Genomic DNA, 23,132 nt, shown 5'->3' with positions numbered 1-23,132 from the left:
TTCTATTGTCCGGGTCACACCACCAAGTATGTGGAGACTCGACAAGTAGTATTTTTTGAGGATAACGAAGCCACCGAAATAAGGAAGATCAATCTTGAGGAGAAACGGGTGTGTGTTCCATCCCTGACTATCCAAGAGATTGTTTTGCCACTACAAAGTGTAGTGACGTATCATGCTAATCCTCAATCTAGTACTTCAGGTCCTGAAGCTGATGGTGATCCTAAAACTAATGTCAATCCAGAAGGTGAAGAGGATCACTAGTCGGGTAATGAAGATAACCCTCATAACAATGATGCTCCTCCACTACCTCCTCCTGTGGGCAGGCCACGTCGTGAGAGAAAGAAAGCCATATCAGATTATTATATCACATACATGATTGAGTATATGAATGATCTGGGAAAGGTGGAGGATCCAACCTCTTTTAAGGAAGCCATTAAAAGCAAAAATTCGTCCAAGTGGTTGGTTGCCATGGAAGACGAGTCGAAGTCTATGGGCTCAAACGACGTTTGGGACTTAGTAGAAGTTCCCGATGGAGCTAAGAAAGTAGGATGCAAGTGGGTCTACAAAACCATATGATTCCAACGGGAATGTCGAACGGTTCAAGGCAAGACTAGTGGCAAAAGGGTACACAGAGAGAAGGAATTGACTATAAGCAAACCTTTTCTCCTGTGTCAACCAATGATATTTTTAAGAATCAGTATGGCATTAGTAGCTCATTATGACCTAGAACTACACCAAATGGATGTTAAAACGGCATTTCTAAATGGTGCCCTGAAAGAAAATATTTACATGGCTCGGTCGGAAGGTTTTGTTGTGGAAGGGAAGGAACATTTAGCATGTCGTCTAAAGAAATCAATTTATGGCTTGAAGCAAGCTTCAAGAGAGTGGTACCTCAAGTTTGATAAAATTATCAAAACTTTTGGTTTCACCGAAAATGTTATGGACAACTACATATACGTTAAGTTTGAAGGCAGTAGGTTCACATTTTTAGTCCTATACATTGATGACATATTGTTGGCATGTAGCGATAAGGATACGCTGCATGAGACCAAGAATTTTCTATCATCCAGTTTTAATATGAAAGATCTTGGTGAAGCCTCGTATGTCCTCGGCATCGAGATTCATCGGGATAGGTCCAAGGGAACGTTAGGACTATCTCAAAAAGCATACTTTGAGAGAGTACTAAAAAATCAATATGCAGAAGTGCTCCCCCTCACCTGCTCCTATAGTTAAGGGCGATAAGTTTGGGACATTTTAATGTACGAGGAACCAATATGAAACTGATCAGATGAAGTCGGTTCCTTATGCTTCAGCTGTCGGAAGCATCATGTATGCTCAAGTGTGTACACGCCCAGATTTATGTTTTGTAACCGAGATGCTTGGCAGATACCAATCCAATCCAGGACCGGACCACTGGAAGGCATCAAAGAAATCCTTGCGTTATATGCAAGGAACTAAAAGGATTTCATGCTTACATATAAAAGAACTGATAACCTAGAAATTGTTGGTTATTCAGACTCTGATTTTATCGGGTGTGTGGATAGTATGAGATCCATGTTAGGTTATATATTCACACTCGCGGGAGGAGCTATATCGTGGAAAATCTCTAAACAAACGTTAACTGTTGGATCTACGATGCAAGCAGAATTTGTAGCATGTTATGAGGCCACCGGGCAGGCTGTATGGCTAAAGAATTTTATTCCCGGACTTAAAATGGTTGACAACATATCTAAATCAATTTTATTATACTGTGATAATGAACCCGTAGTTTTCTATACGAGTAACAACAGGTCAAGTAGTGCTGCCAGACACATTGACATAAAGTATCGTATTGTGAAAGATAGAATCCAGGATTAAATAATTGATGTTAAACATATAAGAACGAAGCATATGCTTGCGGATCCGCTAACAAAAGGCTTACCACCCAGTATTTTTCGTGAGCATGTTGCCGGCATGGGACTACTGGAAGCCTTATGATTCTGAAATAAGAGGACCATTAAATAAACCACTCCCCAATTAGCAAAATGTTTTCCATTTCGAAATAGGCGGGTGTGCTATAAGTGTTGAGGTTCTATGGCGTTTCAAGCTGTTGTAACACCTCACTTTGGTACATCATTCCTATGTAGAATGGGCGAATGAAATTAAGCCTAACGATCAAGGGGGAGAATGTTGGTTTTGATCTGACGGCTTAAACAGGCCAGATTAGATCTATTAGTCTAATAGAGAAAAATAAAGGGATAACGATAAGTGAAGGGGTCCACGTACCTACGTACGTGAGCCTCGATCAGAACTAACTCGCCCTGATCGGGGGCGCCCAAAAACCAACTCAGTTTTTGGGTCCCATGTCACCAGCGCCATATTAAAGGATATGGGAAAGAGTTGGCCACCTGCGCGATCACAATTCACGTAAGGTTTACTCTCCTCCCGATATTCTCACCCCATCCGATCAGGGGGGTGCTGCAGTGACGGGAAGACCTAAGCCAGCCGCCATCCCTGGCCAGTCCCGGTGGCGTCCTGAAGGAATCAGGACGTCAAGGAGAACCTCTGCTTCGACTACATCGCCCCTGCATCACGCCTGCACCGAGCAGGCGATCATGCTCACTCCCGTGACATGTAAAGAAACCCTAAACCCTTCTTTGTTCATGTTGTGAGGTGATCTAGATGCAATTTGATTCTGCTAATGGCATCTCATAGATGCATAATTAATCCAACACAAATGACTTTGTTCACATTAAAACTTGGCACATAATTACTAGGTAATATTTTGCATTGGCTCACAAAGTTTGAGGCCACTTTGAATTATGTTGAATTTAGTGTTGAGTGTAACCGCAATAAAACGATGAGGTTGGTCCATAACATTTGTTGCTACGGACTAATTTGTAGGTCAAATAATGTTGGTGTCAATATGATAATTGATCAGGGGAATTTCTATTAAAATTTGAACGTTTTAGTTTTATAGTTTGAAGAAATAATTATTTGACTTGTCTTTGGAATTTGAATTTGACCCTGGTTTTCATCAAGTGGCAAAATGGCTTAGTAAAACAGGATGACCTGGCACATTAGGGTGAGGTTACTGTAGATTGATTATCGGGGTGTTACAGACGTGCCTTGACAAAGGCAATGTACTCAGAGTCGTCACCAGTGATGATCATGTCATCAACATATAGAAGAAGAAGAGTCCTACCACAAGGAGAAAGGTGGACAAACAACGTTGGATCATGAACACTGAGCGAAAAAACAGCGGCAGTCACCACAGAGGCGAAGCGCTCAAACCAAGCACACGGGGCTTGCTTAAGGCCATAGAAAGAGCGACGAAGACGGCAAACCGTGCCATCAGGACCAGAATACCCAGGTGGTGGCTGCTGTTAGAGTTGTGTCGAATATTGTGTACAAGGTAGGTTACAGTTGGACTATGAGTTGTATTGTGTTTACATAGGATCTGGAGTCGTGTCCTAGTAGGACACTTTATCCTAGGCCTCTCATATATAGCGGGGGTAGACACACGATGTAACCTATGCCAACATAATAGCACATGCGCGCAAGGGGGAGCCGGCGGCGTGTGCCAGCGCCCGGGTGGCCGGTGTGCGGTATTGTGACGGTGTCACGGGGAGGAGCGCCCGTAGTTAAGCCCCGGGGTTGTAACCATATCGATGAACCTCGTTAACAAATCACGGTGTCGTGCTCGTGTGATTGCTTGGTCCTCGGATGATCAACGGTATGCCTCAGATTTTATTCTAACAAGTGGTATCATGAGCAAGGTTACGAAGACATCATTGCGTGTTGATTTGGAGGAAGAGCCGAGATGAGAGAGATCAGTTTGATTGAAGCTACAGTCGAGCGATCGCGAGCATCAAAGCTCGGAAGAGATCGGTGTTGACGGGAGGCATGAAAATCGATCGGGAACTCAGAATCTTGTCGGCAATGAAGGCAGTCGGCAGCTGGCCCACGTAACAGCGGCGGCGCGGGCACGAGGCGCTGTGTGTGGCAATGCGTGTGGCCCGTCAGGGGCGCGTGTGCACGGCAGGTGGCAGGCGCCTGAAGCGTGGCTAGCATAGGTCGTAACAGGCGAGCAGGCGTACGTACGAGTACGTGGAGGCGCTGGACTCCAAGTTACACGTACAACGCAAACCGAGTTTGTTTTGGACAAAAAAGGACCGAGTCCTCGTTATGACAGCACAAGGCAACCTATCACATCGGCAAAGAAAAATCCAGCTTGATACGTCTACATTGGAATTAACAGGGGCTTGGCAAAGCAATAGCTAGTATTGGAGTTGTGCCTGGAGCGGTTACACGTGAAAACCAAGATTGGATGGATTTTGCTATTAGTATACAGGGGTGTACCTCATCAGGTTTTGCTTGTGTACTTGGGGCATCGTGGTGGAGCTCGGTTAATTTTTTCACAAGGTCAGTTGTACGAAGAATCATGATGCCATCGGGCATTAGGTTTGAGGTGGAGAAGTTCATGGAACTAAAAACCTTGGGTTATGGCAGACAAGGGTGAAAATTTTGTTGGCACAACAGGGATTCTTGAAGGCGTTGGGGGAAGTCATGTCAGCGGTGATGGAATTATCATGTGATGGATGGAAATTCACGGAAGACGATTTGGGAGCCTCGAGCGTGTCGTACAGTCGAACGAGTTCGGCTGGGTCAGACTAGGCAGTCTAACGTATCGACGCAAGTCGGTTGGTACAGAAGACGGTGGTGAAATCGGCGACGACATAGGAGTGTGATGCTGATGGTGACCGACTTCTGGGGCATGGAAACACGTGGCACAGGCCCCGAGGGTTTGTGTTGCTTCGACAAGACTATGGCATGGGGGTTGATTCAAGACGGTGCACACGAGAGCTTGGAGTCAACGAGGTGAGGGGTGGCAAGTACAACCACCATGGAGTCATGTTGAAGGTGGAGCTGGATTGAGGGGTATGATGTAAGGATCCAGGGAATCGAAGCCTATTCAGCAAATGGGAAAAAAGCGAGTGACACGCAATTCGGACTGGAGCCCAGTGGTCTGATGGAAGCATGAAACTCGTCATCGGTCGGTGATGATCGGTGGTACTCTGCAGTGGGGGTTGAGTGGTGTGATTTCGCGACCCTTGAGACTCGACCGGGATGGCGGAGGCTCGATGCGGTAATAGCGGCGAGGTGTGCGGTACGCACGGGACATGGAGACGGGCCAGGGCTCTGGTGGTCATACATGGGTGAGACAACTGCGAATTTGACTTGGGATGACTACAAGCAATGGTGAAATTCCTTCAAGTTTTAGACAGGCGGTCAAGAAAGGACCGGTGATGTTGAGTTCAGATAACTCTTATGTGTGACATCCCATACGTGAGTTGTTCACTTTCACGCAGGTCAGTGATCAGCGTGTGATGGCGTTGGACGGATACTCTGAAAGTTGGGAGCACAAACTAGAGTAACAAGAAACTTAATTTTGCTCGAGTGTTAACCGTGGTCAAGAAAAGAAGGGACTACAAGTTGCAGGTGGGGCCATAGAGTCTTTGGAGTAGCAGCGGTGCTCATGCGATAAGCTCAAGTCCAATGTACATGGAAGTTTGATGCATTAACGAACTCAAGGTGGTGGAGAATATTCGTCAAGGTGGAGTTTGTTAGAGTTGTGTCAAATATGGTGTGCAAGGTAGGTTACAGTTGGACTATGAGTTGTATTGTGTTTAGATAGGATCTGGAGTCATGTCCTAGTAGGACACTTTATCCTAGGCCTCTCATATATAGCGGGGATAGACACACGATGTAACCTATGCCAACATAACAGCATAGGCGCGCAAGGGGAGCCGGCGGCGTGTGCCGGCGCCCGGGTGGCCGGTGTGCGGTATTGTGACGGTGTCACGGGTAGGAGCGCCATAGTCAAGCCCCGGGGATGTAGCCATATTGGTGAACCTCATTAACAAATCTCGGTTCGTGCTCGTGTGATTGCTTGGTCCTCGAATGATCAACGGTATGCCTCGGATTTTATTCTAACAGTTGCATATAAACCTCCTCACGCAACTCACCATTTAGAAAGACATTCTTCACATCAAGCCGGTACACAGATCAATGGTGAATAGAGGCCATGACGAGAAGTGTGCGGACAGTGGTCATATGGGCCACAGGAGCAAAAGTCTCATCGTAATCACAACCATGCTCCTGCTGAAAACCACGAGCCACAACACGAGCTTTATAACGCTCAAGAGAACCATCAGAGCGGGTCTTAATCTTATAGACCCACTTACAAGTGATAGGACGAACACGGGGAGGAAGAGAAACCAGATCCCATGTGCCAGTGCGCTCAAGGGCGGCGATCTCCTCTGCCATCGCAAGCTGCCATTCGGGATGAACAACATCTGGATAAGATGTCGGCTCAAGAACGATCGAAACACCATAGCGAGAAGGAGAATATCGGTGAGGGGCGGACAAGGCCAAGAGCAAAACCATAGGTCGGCTGAGAGGAGGAAGACACACCAGAAGTAGAGGGCACATCAGTAGACTCATCCACAACATGTGGACGACGAGTATAATGAAAGGGAAAGGAGGGAAGAGGTGGAACCACAGGAGGTGGAGACGGGGATGTATCGTGATGAAGGTGGAGAAGTGGAAGGTATCACTGATGAAGGTGGAGAAGTGGAAGGTGTCGGTGATGAAGGTGGAGAGTCATGCGAGGAGGGGGAAGAAGAACCCATAGAAGAGGACGGCATTTGATCTGCAATAGCAGGACGAGGAGTAGGAATACTGGGCATGGAGGGAGGTGTATCCGAAAACGTAAGAAAAGAGATGTCCTCCATGGAGAAGGCAGGAGAGGATGGACGCGGGTAGAAGACACGAGACTCATCAAAAGACACATCTCGGGAAATACGCATCCGACGACCGATAGGATCCCAACACCGATAGCCCTTATGCTCATCACTATATCCGAGAAAGAGACACTCAACAGACTGAGCAGTCAGTTTGGTGCGTTCACGAGGGGCAAGCAAAACATAGCAAACGCAAACAAACAAACGAAGCGCCAAATAATCAGGAGAACGACCAGAAAGATGCTCGAGAGGAATATCAGTCTGTAGAGCAGCAGATGGCTGAATATTTATGAGATAGGTGGAAGTGGTAACAGCCTCAGCCTAGAAGTGAGGCGAAAGAGAGACGTTGAAAATCATTGCACGCGCCGTCTCAAGAAGATGACGATGCTTGCGCTCAGCCACACTGTTCTGATCATGAGCACCAGGGCAAGAGAATTGAGTAAGAGTACCCAGCTCAGCAAGGAAACCTCGCAGTGCATGGGAGATATACTCACCAGATGAATCTGCATGAAAAACATGAATAGGAGTGGAAAACTGTGTATGAACCATGGCAGCAATTTTTTTGTATATAGGTAAGACCTCACTATGGGATGACATGAAATAGATCCAAGTATACTTAAAAAATCGTCTAAAGATAATATAGTAGCGATGACCCCCTTTCGAAGCGAAGGGAGCTAGACTCCAAACATCAAAGTGAATGAGATCAAAAGGGCGCTCGGACACCGACTCGTTGTGAGGATAGGGTAGCTGAATCTACTTATCAAGCCTACAACCCAGACAATCCAACGAAGCATTACCGGAGACAGACCCCAGAACACCGTGATGAACCAAAGACGAGAGACGAGAACCACATAAATAGCCAAGACGATGATGCCACTGTTTAAAAGAGCTAGTAGGTGCAGCAATAGGGGCTGCGAGACTGGCGCCGGTGGCAGCGGAGGGAAGACGGAGCCACTCAAGCTGCCAGAGACCATCAGGGCATCGACGGCCAGCACCAAGTAGAGTGTAGTGCAGAGTGGTTTCCCCTACAACTCATATCTTAGCAGTTGTCATCCCTGCTGTGGTTCCTACCGTGGCAACCGCCGATCATGGGGCTCATGGTCGTTCTCTCCAACATACTTATCATGGAGCTCATGGTCGTTCTCTCCATCATGACAAAAAGTATGACCCTTCCTCTCTGACTGTCGCGATCTTCTCGCAGATCAGTCTCAGTCCTGCTTTTCCTCCCACCCCTCCTTGTCTGGCCCTCCTTTGAAGGATGATCCATTGAAATTAGTACACGCAATGAATGCTCTTCAGTGGATGCCTGTTTTTGTTTGCAACTGCTGCGTGATCTTCAGGTTTGCTGATTGTCACCTCCATGATATATATGGGGGCTTGCACAGTTACATAGTCCCAAAGAATTGGATCTTTCATCTTTCATATAATTTTGTTTCCATGCAAATCGAAATGGAAATGTTAATTATTGGGAGAAATCAAACGGTACTACATTAGCACAATAGGACTGTTCACCTTACATGAATGTACTTGCTCTAAGATTTCAGAAATAGAACATCAAAGAGAAAGTATTAAAGCTCCATAGAGTCAAGGACATTATTACAGATGGTAGGCCACTACAGAAATATCTATAATAGTGACTTTATGAAGACATGCCTACAATAGTTACATATGGTTGACGGTTGAATATCAAGCTTGATATGTGCTTGATATTCAACAAGAACAACAACAAGGCCTTTAGTCTCAAACAAGTTGGGGTAGGCTAGAGGTGAAACACGTAAGATCTCGCGATCAACTCATGGTTCTGGCACATTGATAACAAGCATCCACACACCCCTGTCCATGGCTAGTTCTTTGGTGATACTCCACCTTTAGATCTCTCTTTACAGACTCCTCCCATGTCAAGTTCGGTCTACCCCGACCTCTCTTCATATTCAAGACAAAATATTTTACTCAAAGTTAAACTCAGAAGAATAAATCATGTTATCATTGAACTATTAAGAAGGTAAAGGTTAGGAAATCCAAATAGTACATTATTTATAATGCATATGTACTAGATAATAAAAATCTAATAGCACTTGATGCGCATATAAAGATGAAAGTGCGTCCTATTCCCCTAATTTTGGTAATTATTGTCGACATATATCAAGGGAACAGTGATTATCAAGTCTATTTCAGATTAGGTCCTAAGAGATGCAACAAGGGAAATGAATAACGACCCCCAAATTCTTCGACAACAAGTGTTGGCCAATCTAAGGACTTAGCTTTTACATTTTTGTGATCCAAGATCACATTGAGTCAATAGGTATGCGATACTATCGAAAGGGGATCAAGGTTGCTAGGCCAAGTTTCTTCCTCCATGTGCTTAAAGAGAAAACTCCCAAAGCCCTTAAAAGGTCCCACTTTTCCCACTATCTCTCTTCCTTTGCACTACCCGGAGCCTCCAAACTATTCCTCTTCGGATCCTCCAAACCACTTTCAGAGATATCCGTTGCAAACCCTACTCCTTTGGAACTCCCGGACAATTCACCCTCCGAAGCACTTGCACATTTTTCTTGTACCGATGGGACATTCCAAAAAGTCTTTGGTCAAAATTTCCTAACGACTTCCAAAAGCATGCGTAGTTGTGTTGTTGCTCAGTCAGAGCCTCCGAACGACATATGGTTGGACCCTCCGGACTATTTGAAAGTTGCCACTTCTAGTTTTGTTCGGTGATTTCAAACTAAGCCTTCGGAGCATCCGAGCTTCGCGAAAAAAGTGCATAGTGGTCCCATTTTTTGGTCCATCCTATTTATACCCCACCTATTCCATTAGTTCATTCGAAGAAACTCCATTCAAATCTCATTTTCTCAGAAAGAACTACCGACTCCTTGTGTTGCGTTCAAAGGGATTTCGACTCCAACTTTGAAGCCACTCCTTTAAGCTCTAACCTCCCTCCTTACTTTCCACTCTTTCTCTACAATGCAAAGCCTATTTTTGGTCCATCCTATTTATACCCCACCTATTCCATTAGTTCACTCAAAGCAACTCCATTCAAATCTCAGAAGAAACTACCCACTCCTTGTGCTGAGATCAAAGGGCTTTCTATTGCAACTTTGAAGCCACTCCTTTGAGCTCAAATCCCCCTCCTTACTTTCCACTCCTATCTCACCAATCCAAAGCCCCATCTTCAGAGAGTTTTTAATGTAAAGGAGATTATATTTTGAAGCACAAGAGCAAGGGATTCATCACCAAGCAACCTCAATCTTGTTACTTTTGGAGGTTGTACGCCTCCAAGATCAGCTAGGTGTTTTGGGGAGCCTTCAAGGTGTGAAGGAACCAAGAAGTTAGTGAAGATCTACCCCGAGTGAGGCTAGATCTTTGTGATATGACATGATGGCATAGGTTGGTTGCTCCTTCGGGGAGATCTCGTAGGTGTAGTCTGTGGAGCTCGCAACCAGTATCTCCATAATCCTAGTGCCATGGGAAAAATCTTCACCAAGCATCCCCATGTTTGCATTCTCCTAACCTCTAGTCTTTACTTGTGCAAGCTTCATTTCAACTCTTACTCTTGTAGGCTTGCCTGTGTACGATGTTTTAGGGAACAGTAGAAAAGCTTAAAACGTGCCAACGTCTAAAATTTGGAGTAGGCATTCCTCATTCATAGAGGTTAAACTTTTAGTAGTCTATCCACCCCACTCAAGTCATTTCAATCCCCGCTCAAAGAAAATTATCAAAGAATTTCCTTGAAGAAATATAGCTATAAAATTTCTCCGAAGAAGTATATAGTGGGATAATATATAACAAAGAATATTCCTGAAGAAATATAGTTGATTAGTAAAACTAATTTCAAAGTTAATTATTGTCAGTAGTGCATTTCAACTCAAAATTATACGAGGGATGAACAAAGACGAGACAAGCATGACATGATGACAGTCAACAATGAAAACGATTTGAGAGTAAAGCAAGATAAGAATGGCCCTTAACAATGAAAATGATTCAAGAGGAAGGAACTAGTGTTTGTCTGAGTTATATTAACAAAATAGATCAACCATTTGTCTATTTTTGACATAGTTTACCACAAGTAAACTGATGTGAACATGCTTGTGACTAACACTTTTTGGTTAATTGCAATAATTAACCGGAAGGATTTATTGACACACACGAAGTTATGCTATCAAATCACCTCAAAACTTGAGGAAGTAGACGCCAATGTTGATTGTTAACTCTTGTAAGGTAGCTTTTTCATATGCATGAATCAACCACAACATCTACTAGAGTTCACACCTTTAGGGGCATGAACAAGCCACCTAATGTACCTTTGTTTGCTTGAAGGCCGAGTTAGTTTGTCCTATAAAAGGTGGGGGGGTACCCCATATGGCAAGGGAGAGTTGACAATGTATTGTTGTAGCCTTGTAGGCTTTTTGAGGGCCGAGTTCCTTGTTGTAAGAGTACTATTTGTTAAACACTTGTATGTGGATAGGATCCATGTGGTTCAAACTTGTATTTCTTTCTCTCTTTCTTTGAGGGAACTTGTATTTCTTTCTTAGGTTGTTATGCGAGGCTTTGTGTCAGTTTGTGTCGTAGTAATTACTCCCACCTCCTATCTGGCATGGCATGCCACTTAGGAGGTCAATGTAAGTCAAGGAGGTCAACAATAGTCCAAGAAAGCTTCGACATGTCCAAGCAAGCCACCTAGTCAGCAAAAGTCCAAGTAAAGCTTCATGGTCAACAAGACAAAGAAAGAAGGACATATAAAACAATAAATCAAAGATGGACGCAAATGAGCAAAAAAGACCAGGTCCAAGCTAGAAACCCTTTCTATAGTGGAGGGAATCCTCCCCTATTGGGCCTCCGCCCCTCCTAGCCAACTAGAGGCTTATGGGACAAAGGATAAAAGATTACCTAGACCTACCCTCCCACCACCTCTTTTCAAGGGTAGCCTTGGTCATTTGTCAAGCACCCCTAGGCTATATAAGGCCCCTATGGGCATGTAAATCACTCACTCCCTACTTGAATGAAGTCAAGAGGGTTAGTCTCTCTTCTCCCCTTTTAGCTCCCTCCGACGAGCTAGCAAGGTGTCACGCCCAAGATGCGACCCTATCCTAAAGGAACTCGAAGGTCTCACCAAGGATAGAAGCGCATCTTGAAGACGCTTTTGCAAGGTGGATATCATTACATCAACATTACATAATAGATAAGGATACATACATAAGGCATACCATGCCACACGAATACAACATCATCTTACATAAGAGCACCATCCGACTACGGATGAAACACAAACAGAAACTCAAAAGACATCCACCCTACTAGCACAGGCTGCCGACTTGGAACCTATCCCCTGATCGAAGAAGAAGTAGAAGAAGAACTCCAAAACAAGCAACATCGCTCTCACGTCATGATCATCGCATAACCTGTACCTGCAACTGTTGTTGTAGTAATCTGTGAACCACGAGGACTCAGCAATCCCATTACCATGGGTATCAAGACTAGCAAAGCTTAATGGGTAAGGAATGGATAAGTGGTGAGGTTGCAGCAGCGACTAAGCATGATATGGTGGCTAACATACGCAAATAAGAGCGCGAAGAGAGCAAGCGGAATGGTCGTGAAGCTAGCAATGATCAAGAGGTGATCCTGAACTCCTACTTACGTCAAACATAACCCGAAACCGTGTTCACTACCCGGACTCCGTCGAAAAGAGACCATCACGGCTACACACACGGTTGATGCGTCTTAATTCGTATCTGGTGTCAAGTTATCTATAACCGGACATTAACAAATTCCCATCTACCACATAACCGCGGGCACGGCTTTCGAAAGATAATACCCTGCAGGGGTGTCCCAACTTAGCCCATGATAAGCTCTCGCGATCAATGAAGGATATACCTTCTCCCAGGAAGACCCGATCAGTCTCGGAATCCCGGTTTACAAGACATTTCGACAATGGTAAAACAAGACCAGCAAAGCCGCCCGCTGTGCCGACAAATCCCGATAGGAGCTGCACATATCTCGTTCTCAGGGCACACCGGATGAGAAAGACGTCGGGTTGGCATAGACCCTTGTTGCCCAGGGGGCGCCGGACATCACTCGGTTTGGACCAGCACTTAGAGAAGCACTGGCCCGGGGGGGCTAAAATAAAGATGACCCTCGGGTTGGCCGATCCAAGGGAAAGGTATAGGTGGTGGTGAGGCAAATGGTAAAACCAAGGTTGGGCCTTGCTGGAGGAGTTTTATTCAAAGCGAACTGTCAAGGGGGTCCCATAAATCACCCAACCGCGTAAGGAACGCAAAATCCGGGAACATAACACCGGTATGACGGAAACTAGGGCGGCAAGAGTGGAACAAAACACCAGGCATAAGGTCGAGCCTTCCACCCTTTACCAAGTATATAGATGCATTAATTAAATAAGAGATATTGTGATATCCCAACATAATCCTGTCCACCATGGAGCAATCTTCAACTTCACCTGCAACTAACAACGCTATAAGAGGGGCTGAGAAAAGCGGTAACATAGCCAAGCAACGGTTTGCTAGGAAGGATGAAAAAGGTTAGAGGCTGACATGGCAACTTTTGAGGCTTGAGCAACAAGAGATAGGTAGCACGGCAAAGTGATAGAACGAAGCAACTAGCATAGCAATGATAGTAGTGAGATCCAGGGTAACGGTCATCTTGCCTGAAATCCCGCTAGGAAGAAGAACAAGTCCATGAAGAAGACGAACGGTAGTAGTCGAACGAATCCTCACAATCGCAACATTACCGGAACTAAGAAGCAACACCGGAAAGAAACAAGCAACATGGTAAACGAGCAAGCATAAGCATGGCATGATGCACAAACAAGTATGATGCATGTCCGATTTAATGAGGCATGGCATGGCAATTTTGCAACAAACAATACTACAAATTAAGTGGAGCTCAATATGCAACGAGTTGCATATTGACGAAACACCACATTCAAAATATTTAGTTCACTTTCAGTTATGTACCCAACATGTTTAAATGGTCTTAACATGGCAAAAGGTGAAGCATAACAAAACTACACTATCTAAGCAATTTAAATGGGGCCTAAAACAACAAACAACAAATCCGGAAAATCCCCATATGCATATTTCGAATTTGGTACTGTTCTGCCCTAAACCATATTTTAAGGTTGTTAAACAGGAAAATAAAGTGGATCATGTTAAACTAGGCATTTTCCACCCCATTTACATATAAAGTTTACTTAAAACCGAGCTACGGTTATTTAGTTATGAAATAAATCATTTTAGCATATTATTTAAGCAAAATTAATGCAAACGGCAATTTTAAATATTTTAACATGGATGAAAGTTGGATATTGTGAAACTAGATAAAATTCTAAGCATTTTACATATATAGTTTGGTTTATTTGGATGCATGCATATTTAGTTATTGACAAAACAAAATAGGGGCATTTTTTGTAAATGTGTTAATTCACTGCATAAATGGCTAAATTCGCAGAAGGAAAAAAAGGAGTTGGGCCAAATCTGAGATCTGGCCCAGGGCGTGGGGGAGCTGCTCACATCGGGCCTTGGGCCAGCGGATCTGGTGGGCTGGGGTGGCTGAAGGGGCGAGCCTGGGCCTGGGCGACGAGCAGCCTGGGGCAGTAACGCAGTCAACGGAGCGGGGCGAAGTGGACCGAGGCAGGGGATCGAGCGAGCGGCTCTGTTCGTTTCTGAAGAAGGAACAGCAGCAGGTCAAGGCAGGGGCCAGGCGTAGCGGCGCGATGCAGAGGAGGCAGGGGTGTGCGCGAGGTTCGTGGGAAGACGGCAGCGGGCGGCGGACTTGGCGCTCGGGGCGACTCGGCGGCTTGGCGAGGGGAGAGGTCAACGCGGGCGTGAGGGCTTTCCTCCCTGGAACGAGGCGGAGGCGACAGGAACCTCCAGGAGCTCCAAGGGCGGCAGGTTCCTGCAAAACGGCGGCGGCGCGACACCATCAGAGAGAGCGAGAGAGAAGAAATGGAGGAAGGAAGGAGAGGGGCGGCGGGGCTGGTCCTGCTGGGTTTGCCGGAGACGGTCGGCGGCTGGATCCGGTGGGCTCTCGCCAGCAGGAGGCACGGTCGGGAGCTCCTCTCCCAAACCAAAACGAGCATGGAGGTCGGCGAGCGCTGCTGGTCTTCGGGGAGGACGTGCGGAGGCGCACGGCTAGGAGAGCTCCGAGCGCGAGGGGCTTGAGGCCGCGGGGTCCTGGTGACGCGGTTCCCGTTGGAGCTCGAGGGAGAGGGCGCCGCAAGGCGGCTGGTTGCGGTGTGGTTGGATGGATGGATCGAGGGGGGAATCGAGAGGGGATTTGGTAGGTGGCTGGTGGAGAACGAGAGAGGCATTTTTTTGGATCAGGGAGGAAGCTGCTGGTTGGTCCGGGAGGGATCCCGAGGAAACCAGGTGGAGTGGCGGCCCGGTGGGATCGATGGGACAAGACCGCTAGGATCTAGGGTTGGACCTTATATTTATAACAGATGAAAACAATTTAGGGTGGTTAGGTCCCTTCGATCGTAATCGTACGGTCGCGAATAAAATAGCTAGGGAGTCCAAAAGAGAAACTGATGATGATTTAGAGATGTTTGGTGATGAACTGAATCCAACGGTGATGACTGAGCAGGTCGGGTTCGGGGCAAGTTTCGGACGCACGCGAGGGGTCTGAGAGAGGTCGATGAAGACAAGGGGGGAATGTGGCCACTACGAGCGTATACGGGTTTTATGAAAACATGCGGATGCACTGCGTATGATGCCATGAGATGAAATGCAAGACATGAACAAAATGCAAAACAAAAAACAAAAACCCAACCACGAAGAAAATATCATATCGCATCTCACGAAAAGGCAAGAGTTGGAGTTACGAATATGGAAAGTTGTATCCGGGGCGTTACACAAGGTTGAGCTCGGACCTAGTCAGGCTCAAACTAGTCAGGGGTTGTGGGACTCCAGAAGCAGAGAAATTTCGAGTGTCCCATGCGTCGGGCACTACTCCGACCACTTTCGAGAGTCACGGGACCCAGAAAAGGCGGGCACTCTTAAGTGGCACATGCATCAAGCACACTCTCGTGGACCCTTACTCATAGGATGTAGGTCGCACTCCAACGGGGCGACTGGGCCTATTTAAAGAACATCGTTCTGACACTTTGTCGGGTGTACGACGACTTTCACAATAAGGCATGCACACGTCCACCAACTCATACTAACCACATTGCAAGAGGCACCATTAGTGATAGTTGACTCTTGAACGCCAACATTGGTGCCGACCATGACGAATCCTTGCCGTGTGAAAAGTCATTGACCCATGAGGAAGATGGCACCGCCTAAATCAAGTTCTGACCGAAGCCGAAGGCAAGGAAAGGTAAGGCATGTTGACACCATAAGGTGAAGACTCCTCGAAGGCACCTCATAATCACGCGGATCCTCGACGCCGTACGGAGTCGCGTGGATCCTCGATGCCACGACCCCATTCATCTTCACCAAGATTGGAGTCGCCACGGATCCTCGACGCTGCTTCGCTCGGAGTCGTGTGGATCCTCAACACCACGACCTCGCTCGTCTTCACCAAGCATGGAGTGGAGGCCACTCCGCTCAGAGTCGCTCGGCTCCATAAACTCGAAGCTCATCGCCCTGCAATGTCACGGCCAAAGTTTGCTCCCACTCATGCCCGATACTACAACGCCTTTGTGGCTCCATCGCCTCGATGTCGCGACCAAGTTTTCCCTCATCATTATGGCCAAGTCAGACGAAGGGAGCTGCAACACCAGCACACCTCCGCCAACTTGAAGAAGCCCGGGAGTCGGGCACCACTCTCGACGGCCCTTCCCCATAGAACATAGGTCTCTCTCCAACGAGATAACTAGATCTATTCAAAAAAAAATATAGTTAAGTCACTTTATCGAGTGTACCGCGACCTTCGCTATAAGGTTGTCGTACACCCCTTGTCGTTGTTTGTAATCTCTCAAACTAAGTTAGTTATCCTAACTTTATCCTCTAGACACCGTGAAATATTAGCCACCCCCTACAATGCTCATCATAAACTAAGAGAATACATGCTATATGTTAAGGAGTATTAGTATTGGTCTAGGAGTCTGTATCGGGCCATGTATCATACCTTGTACCCGAAGTCTTGTGTAATATATAGGTATATGCCCCTTGGGCTATGCAATAGAGATAAGTTGCATCCATAACATGGTATCATGAGCCCCGGTGCTGGCCTCCTTGCTCTGTCCCGTTTGAAGCCATTGGATCGAGACTCTCCATGCGGGTCGTCGCCTCCCCCATCGAGTTGCATCACCACCCTCAACCTCTGCTCCAGATCAAAGGAGCCTCACATCCATAGTGCACAGGTTGCTAGGCGCTCATTGTGTGCCCGCGTGTTGGACATAGTTCTATTACATTCAATAACTGCCTCTCTAGATCAGGTCGAGCCACACACACACTTGGATCAAACTCGTCGCCACACGCACGTCCTGGGCCGTTGCCATAGCCTCCCCTTCAATATAGTGGCGCCGCCGATGTCAGGCCATTGCGTCATTGCCTTTCCTGTCGCTTAGAGCGAGGTTTTTTGTAGCTTGAGCTCCACGGTCCCCTTTATCATGGCCGTTCAGACTAAACTCAGCTGCATCGGGATACATGCAGAGATTTGTCGCCTGTTGAGTCCCAAAGCATTTGCAGGAGCGGCATGTTTATCCTGTCTTTTACCGTGACCAAGGCATGCAACAAGGGCTAGGTGGCAAGCAAGTCACTATTCATCTAGCTTTTCTCTCTCATACACTCTGACATGCATGCACTGTTTCTATCTGTCCTCACGCTTTCTCTTTCTCTTTCATTAGCTCTCTCTTTCTCCTGACACAGACTCTCTCACCATTACACAAGCTTCTCTCTCCCTTTTTTACAAAAAACTCTCTCTGACTTATTTTGAAAAGCAAGGCGCTCTCTCTCTCTCTTCAAATTAAAACTAGATCTCAAGAGAGTATCTCTATGAAGTGTGGGTCACGGACAATTCATTTTTATGTCTACACCGAGAGGTTGTGTCAGAGAAATTATGCCATTTTTCCTTCTGTTTTTCAGTTTGTGTGAGAGAGTGAATCCCTGCAGCGGAGGGTCTCTCTTTCCTCTCTCTAGACCAACGCCCTCTCTCACAGCTTCTCTCTCTAGCTTTTGACAGAGTTGGTCCCATGTTCTGCCTCCTGATACTGTGAGAGACAGAGAGTGAAACGCAGGGCGAGAGAGTCAGAGGAAAAGTTTGACTAATTAAAAATCTGGGATAGTTGGCTGCACAGATCACGAAGGAAACCAAAGGACAGGATAGAGGGTACCACATAGCTCGACCTACACTAGAACTTTGCTGGTCGCTTATCGAAGCCGCCGGCACTCGCTGCTTGCATGCCTGGTCGTTGCAGCCCTAGATCGGACCGGCCACCGGGTTACCCATGCCTACACTCCCCTGCCACTGGCTCCTCACATCCACACACGTGGCTCTCTAGAGCCTGTCTCCACTGCACGTCCGGCCGGCTCCTACATCTGCAAGCCTACTCGCATATTTCCCCATGTGAGGTTATCTCCTCCTGCTAGCATGTGGTGCTTGCCTAGCTACCTGCTGCCCTTGTGATGATGTCTTGCCACTAGCATGCGTTGCTTGCATGGATGCTTGCTGCTTTGCATGTTGGCTCTTCCCTGCAACTGCTTGTTGTGTGCGTTGTTGGTTGTTGTTTGGTCCACGTGCGGCTCTTCCTTGCTCTAGCTGGTGTGCTAGTTTCTTGGTGATGCGGCCTTCCTTGCTATCGTGCCCTATTGTAGTTTCGTTGCTTCTTGCCTTATGTGCTCCTTGGCTTTAGCTCTTCCAAAAAAAATAGTTACAATATTGTTTGTCTCCAATGATTCCTCGTCGGTGGTTGTTTTGTCAACTCCGTCTAATTGCTGCTCGTCACTGCTCCTCATCGACATCTCACGTGTTGGGCCTCCTCTGCAGCTTCTCATGTATACGCAATGCCTCTTGCATCTTTGTCTCATGTGTGCTTCCTAACTTCTAGCTCTATATTTTCCGCTGCGTCCACCAAATCCGTTGCTCTTTCATGTTTCTCATGTTAAGTTCTACCGTGTTTCTCATGTTATGTGAGTCTACCACACCTTCATCTGCTAACCTCTTTTCTGGTCCTAGTCCTTTCTATACAACTTTTGTGGCCTTTTCCCATCCTTGTTGTTTTTATAGGATTTTCATGGCCTCCTTTTGCATTGTCGGTCGACACCCATTCTCTTGCCGCCGAGCTTCTCTCACTGCCGGTTTTCTTGGGCTATGATTTTGTGTGCAATGATTCATTCCCTTGATGTGCCATCTTCTTTTGACAACCCATCTTCTCTTGATACTTATCTTGTATCTTCTACTAATGTGATGTCTTACTCTGATGCACCATCTTCTCGTTATCCTCTTTGGCTTGACTCAACGGGTTTTGAAGACACTCCATGCTACGATGACACTCAAGACACGGGTTCTTTCCCAGATGCTTGGTATTCAAAGAGGAGAGAAGTCACATGTCTTTAAGAGGGGAAAGACATGTTAGTAAATGTCTCTGTGTCTTTGCTCTGATTTTCTGTTGCCCTATCTTCTCCCATTATCCAATATCAGATTCAGGGGGAGAATGAGTTCATTCCTAAGGGAATAAAATCTTTGGAATTCATTGCATATCTTTATTCCTTGGGGACATGTCTATATCCAAATAGAGTACTAAAAGTACTCACTCACTACATGTCATCCTAGTCTTGGTACTCTTGTGGTTCCCTGCTCTTGCTCTGATTATTTGATGTTCTTGTGTTATCTAACCCTGTTTTCTCAAGTTCATCTCTTCCAAAGTCAGCTCAAGACCACAAGGTAAGTATATGCATCACACTCATGTGCATGATGATCTCTTGCTGGTGTACATATTGTTTGCAAGGAGACTCATGAACATGAAGGAACATTTTCTGTATTTACATCATTTGCTCTGATGCATATAGCCAAGATACATGTAGCTCATTGCTTGCTCTGACATGCTTATGCATTCACATGCTTTCATAATCTATCTTCACATGATTGCATACATGTATGGGGAGCCAATGCATGTTACATGTCTTTCCAAAGGTTTACTTGTTACTCTTCACATCTTTATAAAAAGTTTTGATATATGTTGTCATCAATTACCAAAAAGAGGGTGATTGAAAGCACAAATGCTCTCTGGATGATTTTGGTAATTATTGTCAACATATCTCTTGTTGGACTAACATTTTCATCTAGTATATTTCAGATGAGTTCAATAGTGGAGTGGCAGGACAAGAGGATGTGAAACCCCTTCTAGATGCTAAGAACAAACATTGGCAAAAGCTCAGGACTCTTCTTTTCTATTTTAGTGATCCAAGGTCATATTGAGTCCATAGGAAAAGCCAATACTATTAGAAGGGGATGAGGTGTTGCTTAATGGTCTGCTTGCTCAAAGTGCTTAGCTCCAAAGCCCTCAACCACTTTCTCATTTCCACATATGTCCAAAACCTAAAGTCAAACTCGGCCCCACTGATTTGATCTATCCGGCACCACCGAGTTCACTTGACATAGCCACTGCCAGAAACCCTAATCAGTTTGGTCTCACCGATGGGATCTTGGTCTCACCGAGATGGCCCTGCAAACTCTCTGTTGCATATTCCAATTATTTTGGTCTCACTGAGATATGCAGTCGGTCCCACCGAGTTTGCTTGACCAAGTCTCTATTTGCTTATTGCTGAAATTGGTCTCACCGAGTTCATGCAATCGGTCTCACCGAGATGAGGTTTTGCCCTAAGCCTAGCACTTTGGTCCCACCAAGTTGACCTTGTCGGTCCCACTGAAAATCCTAACGTTCACATTTTAAACTAGATCGGTCTGACCGAGTTTCACTATTCGATCTCACCAAGTTTGATAAATTGTGTGTAACGGCTAGATTTTGTGTGGAGGCTATATATACCCCTCCACCCCCTTCTCCATTTGAGAGAGAGCCATCAGAACGTGCATACACTTCCACTACTCATTTTCTGAGAGAGAACCACCTACTCATGTGTTGAGACCAAGACATTCCAATCCAACCACAAGAATCTTGATCTCTAGCCTTCCCCAAGTTGCTTTCCACTCAAATCATCTTTCCACCATATCCAAATCTGTGAAAGAGAGTTGAGTGTTGGAGAGACTATCATTTGAAGCACAAGAGCAAGGATTTCATCATCAACACTCCATCTATTACCTTTTGGAGAGTGGTGTCTCCTAGATTGGCTAGGTGTTACTTGGGAGCCTCCGTAAAGATTGTGGAGTTGAACCAAGGAGTTTGTAAGGGCAAAGAGATCGTCCACTTCGTGAAGATCTACCCGAGTGAGGCAAGTCCTTTGTGGGCGATGGCCATGGTGGGATAGACAAGGTTGCTTCTTCGTGGACCCTTCGTGGGTGGAGCCCTCCATGGACTCACGCAACCGTTACCCTTCGTGGGTTGAAGTCTCCACCAACGTGGATGCACGATAGCACCACCTATCAGAACCACACCAAAAATCTCCATGTTTCCAATTGCATTTGCACACTCCAATCCCATCCCTTTACTTTCTTGCAAATTGCATGCTTTACTTTCCGCTGCTCATATACTCTTGCCATGCTTGCTTGAAATGTATTATGAATGTTTAAAATTGTGCTAATCTCCAACCTCAACTTGAAGAACTTAAAAACTGCTACCCCCACCCCCCTCTAGACACCTCTTCTCGATCCTTTCAGTTGCCCCTGGCTATAAATAGCCGCCCCCACAATCACTTGTTGGTTGGCTGCTCTAGAGAGATTGAGCATCACTAAAGAGTTCGATCTGTGTGATCCTACACGTGTTACCTTTGAAGTCTGTCATTCTTACAAATGGTTAGGCGTCATGTTATGAGCACCCAAGAGTAATTGTGGCGTGCCGATGAACAAGTGTGTGAAGATTTTGGAAGTCTACCTTGAAGACTTACCACAAGTGATTGGGTGAGGTATGTTGTGACCTTAGTTCAAGAGGAATACGGTGGAGATTTAGTGTCTTTGGAGTTCATTCTCAGTCGCCTCAACCAGACGTACAGTTGATACAACTGGAACTGGTTACCAAATCAATGTGTCATCACTGAGCCTACCTGGTTTTAAATTCCTCGCCCCTTTACTTTCTATTATTCCGCTGTTGAAGAATATGTGATCTACTTTTGAAGAATTTGATCCAAAGACTTTCACCATGTTGATTTTCATTTCTTCAGTTCATCTTTTGTATGCCTGAATGCTTTTTATGATTGCGTGTTCTTCAGTTGCAGCTATCTTCTATGCATGCTTTATGATTCTGTGATGATTTAGTCTCGCTCACATTTCTATTTCTTCACTCTTCGTCAAATTCATCAGAGGTTGACGAATTTCTAAAAAATCTCCCATTCACCCCCCACCCCCCACCCCCGGAGTAAACCTGCGCTTTCACATGCGCTAGCAAACAAAGATCCCATGGTTGTGCTTTTGATGGGAATTCACACCATACCTTAGGTGCTCCCGACAAGGTCCTCGCATGATCTTCTGCTCTTCGGGGTGATACCTGATGAGATAGATATTCGCTTGTCATGGCAATAACGTGTTTTTGGAAGTGAACCAATAATAGTATTGCGTCCTCATACATCCTACGGGTGAGCGAGTTCCATCGCCGCTTTGCTCTAATCGCCAGTTGTCCCAATGTCTCTGGGGTTCGCCGCCCTAAGGAGTTGATCTGCCCCATCCCATCTGTAGTAATCATCATGCAATGTCTTCTTTCTTATGCATGGTGTCTCATCTCCGGTGAGATCTATGACGTTCCTGTCGTGAATTTTGTCGGTTTGATATCGTTGTAGCCCGACCTCTCATAGCATCGAATCAACGATGAAGACATTATTGTCGTGGCAACCCCCGAGTCTCTTTCCAGGGAGTAGGTGTGGTAGTCTTCATATTTGTGATGATTCCTTGCTTGACGAGTAGCACCATGCCAGATCTCCCCTGATCTCGTAACATCCCATGGTTGGCACGAGCTGTAAGGGATTGTACATTGATCCTACCAGCGGTACAAGAAGGATCACATGGAATTTACCGTTGAGAGGGCGTCACTTTAAGAGACCAGTGTCTTAGGCACATAACACAGAAGACACATGATATACCCCAAATGTAGGGCCCCGATGTGGGTAAAACACCTATTTTCTACCTTGCTCTTTCCTTATATGTGTGGAGAATATCAAGATTACAATATGTGTGTGAGCGCGCGCGTACACACACACGCGCATGTGGAGAGTGTGGGTGAGTCAAGGAGACTCAGACAGGTCGTGATGATAGTGGATATTACATTAGTGAAACACCGGAATCCTTCCG

Source organism: Triticum aestivum, chromosome 7B (assembly GCF_018294505.1).
Source record: "Triticum aestivum cultivar Chinese Spring chromosome 7B, IWGSC CS RefSeq v2.1, whole genome shotgun sequence".
Classification (NCBI taxonomy): Eukaryota; Viridiplantae; Streptophyta; class Magnoliopsida; order Poales; family Poaceae; genus Triticum; species Triticum aestivum.
Note: the sequence above shows the minus strand (reverse complement) of the source record.